Source organism: Trichechus manatus, unplaced genomic scaffold (assembly GCF_000243295.1).
Source record: "Trichechus manatus latirostris isolate Lorelei unplaced genomic scaffold, TriManLat1.0 scaffold00039, whole genome shotgun sequence".
In the NCBI taxonomy this organism is placed as follows: Eukaryota; Metazoa; Chordata; class Mammalia; order Sirenia; family Trichechidae; genus Trichechus; species Trichechus manatus.
Genome location: NW_004443975.1, coordinates 12,858,319 through 12,863,084, shown reverse-complemented (window position 1 = coordinate 12,863,084; position 4,766 = coordinate 12,858,319).

Below are 4,766 nucleotides of genomic sequence, written 5' to 3'. Positions count from 1 at the left end.
GGACTTGATGGCAATGGGTTTGGGTTTTTTTTTATTATTATTATAAAATAGATGTTTAACATAATTATAGAAACTTAAAAGTGAAATTAAAAAAATGAGAAAAGACAAGCTTACTATATTAAGAAAATACCAGGTCAACTGAAAAATAAAATACTTCTAGAAATGAAAAAAAACAGCCAGTGAAATCCAAAACCACGATAGAAAGAGTAAATAACTGAAAAGACAATTAGTTATCTGGAAGCTAGATCTGAAGAAATTAGCCAGAACTTGGAGCAAAGAAGAAAGGCAACAGAAAATATGAAAAAAAAATTAATAACATAGGGGATATTATAAGATAATCTAACATACACATAACCAGAGTTCCAGAAAGACACAGTAGAGGCTGGGGGAGAGGCAATATTCAAAGCGGTTTTTTTTTCCTGAGAATTTCCCCAAATTCATGAAAGACATGAATCCTTAGATTCAGGAAATAATGAATCACAAGCAGGATAAGTAAAAATAAAGTTATATCAAGATGCATTGTTATGAAAATTTCCTGCCAAATTCCTTCCAAAAAATAAAACCAAACCAAACTCATTACCATCGAGTCGATTCCAACTCATAGCGACCCTATAGGACAGCGTAGAACTGCCGCATAGGATTTTCAAGGAGCAGCTGGTGGATTTGAACTGCTGACCTTTCTGGTTAGCAGCTGAACACTTAACCATTGCGCCACCAGGATCCAAGGATCCTTTTATTCTTGTCCTAAATGCAGTAAAGCAGCAATAATAAAGATACTTTATTTTCATGGACAATAAAAACAGAAGATAGAAGAAGAATTGATGCATTTGAATTTTGGTGTTGGCAAAGAATATTGACTATACCAATGACCAATATCAATTTTAGAAGAAATAAAACCAGAGTGTTCTTTAGAAGCAAGGATGGTGCAACTTTGTCTTACTTACTTTTTTTTTTTTCCATATATTTACTTTTATTGAATTTGTTACTGTTACAGAGTTCTTGCATTGCCAAAACCATACCTGAGAATCCAAGGAAAGAAGTGGTACGATGAACAGCCTCATCGTCTTGTTTGCTTTGAATAGCTCATCAGGACAGATCAATCGCTAGAAAAGCACATCATGGTTAGTAGAGAGTTAGCGAAAATGAGGGAAACCCTCAGTGAGATGGATTGACCCAATAGCTGTCACAACAGGCTCAAACATACCAAAGACCATGAAGATGGCACAGGACTGGGCAAGGTTTGGTTAAGTTATACATAAGGTCGACACGCGTCTGACCCTACTAGACGGCCGCTAACGACAACAACATTTTCATTTAGCACTTTATATATTGTCCAAGTGCATTTATAGATGTGGTCCATAAAGATACCCAGAGTGAGGCCTTTGACGAATGAGAAGATGCAGGTCCAAGATTAAGGGGCTAGTTTCAGACCAGCTTGCTTGGCAGCAGATGGACCACTAGACACAGCTCTCCTACCTCCTGGTCTTGGACCCTTTCTGCTCTGTGCTTCTAGGAGAACGTTTGTGAGTTCTTTGGAAGCCTACGCCAACTGTAGAGACAGTTGTGCTTTAGAGGCTAGTAAGGGGGCGTGGGGGGCCTGGGAAGGAGAAGATTTCATGATTTGGAGAGGGTCCCAGGCTGCCAGGTCAACTTACATCAGAACCTCCCCTTCAGTCTCAGGGTAACTGGAGATGCCTCCTTCGTGACTCGAAGGAGCTGCCTGTTGGGGTGGAGGGAGGAACATGGGGGCTTTTGGGAATCCGCTTTAGCTACTTTGACTACGGGTCCGGCTGTTCCTGTTCAGCCTTTGATGTTCAAGTGGGTTTGACAGGCTGTGCAGAGAGCTGTAATCAGTGCATCAGTGCCTGCTAAGTGATCGCTTCTGAGTTCCCGAGGCCTAAGCTTTGTCCTTGGGGGCTATCTCCTGCCGAGTGAGGGAACCAACAGGTGTGGGTGCTTATGGTTGAGGTAGAACTGAGCTGGCGAGTCGGTCTAACAGCTCTTTCTCTCGCTATCTGTCTCTAAGAGACATTGGTGTGGCTGTGGTTTCTGCCAGCGGGCGTGGTGAACAAACACTGGGCCATAGGAGCCAGAGGTTATGGGTCGGGTCCTGTTCTGTCGCTTGGTTTCTGGGATTAGTTTCCTTGACAGGGAGGGCATTTCTGAACAGCAGCAGAGTGTTGTGCACGAAGGAGGCGGGAGTGTTTGTGGTTGGTAACAGCGATCTAGAGGACTTCAAACTTGCTATGAGGTCATCACTGAATACCTTAAAATTTCACAAAAAAAGGTAAAGGAAGATATGAGCTTTTGATATTTGTCACATCCAACACGGGTGAAGAAGTTGGAAGCCCAGAACAGCAGGATCTTGTGGGTGGGCGGGCACTTGTTCTTTCGGTTGTCCACCGTCTGAGCACCTGTCCTGTTTGTGGGAAATCCCAAGATTGAGGAGGTAATGTTGCCTCTCCTTACAAAAGCTTAAAAGGGCTAGAGATTCTTTTTCCAACCTCAGGTAGCTGGACCATGGGGATGTCCCCTAAGCACAGCCAATCAGATGTTCCTGCCACTACTTCTGAATTTTGAAGAAGTGAACGCAGACTTAGAGTCAGTTAACCAAATCCAGTTGCCATCAAGTTGATTCTGACTTATGGTGACCCCATATATGTCAGAGTAGAACTGTGCTCCAGAGGTTTCCAATGGCTGGTTTTTCAGAAGTAGATAGACAAGCCTTTCTTCTGAGGTGCCTTTGGGTAGACTTGAACCACCCACCTTTCAGTTAGCAGCTGAGTGAGTTAACAATCTGTACCACCCAAGGAGTCCCTGGGTCCATGAGAGACTTCTTTTTATGGTGGCTGTGACCAAGTGGAGGGCCTTATGGCCCAGTGGCTGGTGCCCCAGCAGTATTGGGGCGAGTGTCCAGGTATGGCTAGTGACGCCCTCACTGGCTGCTGCAGCAACATCTGGGCTGGGCCTGCAGCTCCTAACCCCGTTGCACACCTATTTCTTGCCTGACTGCATTTTCCAGACTTCCCATGATTCTATGAGCTACTGACCCTCCTCTATTTAAGTTAACTAGGGCCAGTTTCCATTACTCAAAATGTAGAACCCTGAATGGTGCTTTCTATTCTGCAAGGTTCTTTCAATTGTAAAGACTTGATGATGGTAAGGGACTATCCTTTACTCTTTTTGATCTTTAATTATCGGTTAACATTTAACCCAGAAACCACAGAGTACCACTGCTTTTTTTTCCTCTAAATAACAATTTTATTCTCATCTACAGCACAATTTTTTACATACATTTTAGTGGTTTTGACAGTGTTACTTCTGAGCAAACTTTAAATGAATTCACGAGAAGTGCATACATTAGAAATAAAATACACACAGTAAAACAAGAGGCATCCAGATGTTCAGAAGCATGCATACAGAGGTGGTCTGGTTGATGTTATCACTGGGTGCCTTGCCTGTTTGAGAATTCACCAGCAAATACCATTTCTTCTGCTCCTCATTCCCGTATAATTCGTAATCAGAGCATTCTAAACACATACACATAGGCAATGCTCAGAGGAAGCCGAAGGATTGATTCTCCCCAAGGCAGGAGGCCCAAGCAGTGTGAAAAGGACTGGATTTCAGATCTGCCGCATGTGCTTCTGGGGTCCAGTCACATGGGCTGGAAGGGACTCGCGAGATCATCTTGTCCAATTCCTTCATGTAAGTGTAAGGAAAAACTATGAAAGATCTTGAAATGGAGGAAAGAAAAGGATTACCAAGAGTCCTGTCTAGTGCACCTTTCCAAGTTATCTCTGCCCTTCATTGTTTGCGAGCTGTTTTACAACTCTGTAAGTCATAGAGGACTGATAATAATGCACATGACTTTTGCCCATAAAAAAGCAAATTAGTTGTACACAGTGGAATGCAAGTATTATTGACCTATTTTGAATATTTGTAAATTAGCTTCAGTATTCCTTCTTCTACCTATATGTATTGAACCAGTAACATCTTACTGGCTCCCTCATTAATTAAAGAGTTAAATAAAATATTTGATGTGTTCATTTTATGTCAGTATGAGAGTCATGATTATACCCTCTGTCTTAGTCATCTGGTGCTGCTATAACAGAAATACCACAAGGGATGGCTTTAACAAACAGGAATTTATTCTCTCATGGTTTAGGAGGCTTGAAGTCCACATTCGGGGTACCAGCTCCAGGAGAAGCCTTTCTCTCTGTTGGCTCCGGCAGAAGGTCCTTGTCATCAATCTTCCCTTGGTCTAGTTTCTCAGGGCGGGGACCCCAGGTCCAAAGGACATGCTCTGCCTGTGGCTCTGCTTTCTCGGTGGTAGGAGGTCCCTCTTTCTCTGCTCATTTCTCCTTTTATCTCTTGTAAGATAAAAGGTGATGCAGGACACACCCCAGGGAAACTCCCTTTACATTGAATCAGGGCTGTGACCTGAGCAAGGGCGTTGCATCCTACCCTAATCCTCTTTAACATAACCTAATCTTGCCTCATTTAACCACAGGTAGAGATTAGGATTTACAACCCATACAACAATTTCATCAGATCACAAAATGGAGGACAACCACAGCATACTGGGACTCATGGCCTAGCCAAGTTGACATACATTTTTTTTTTTTAATATTTTATTGTACTTCAGGTGAAGGCTTACAGAACAGATAGTTTCCCATGTAACAGTAACACACATGCTGTTTTATGACATTGGTTAACAACCCCACAACATTTTAACCCTCTAAATTCTCAACTTTTTTTTTTTTTTT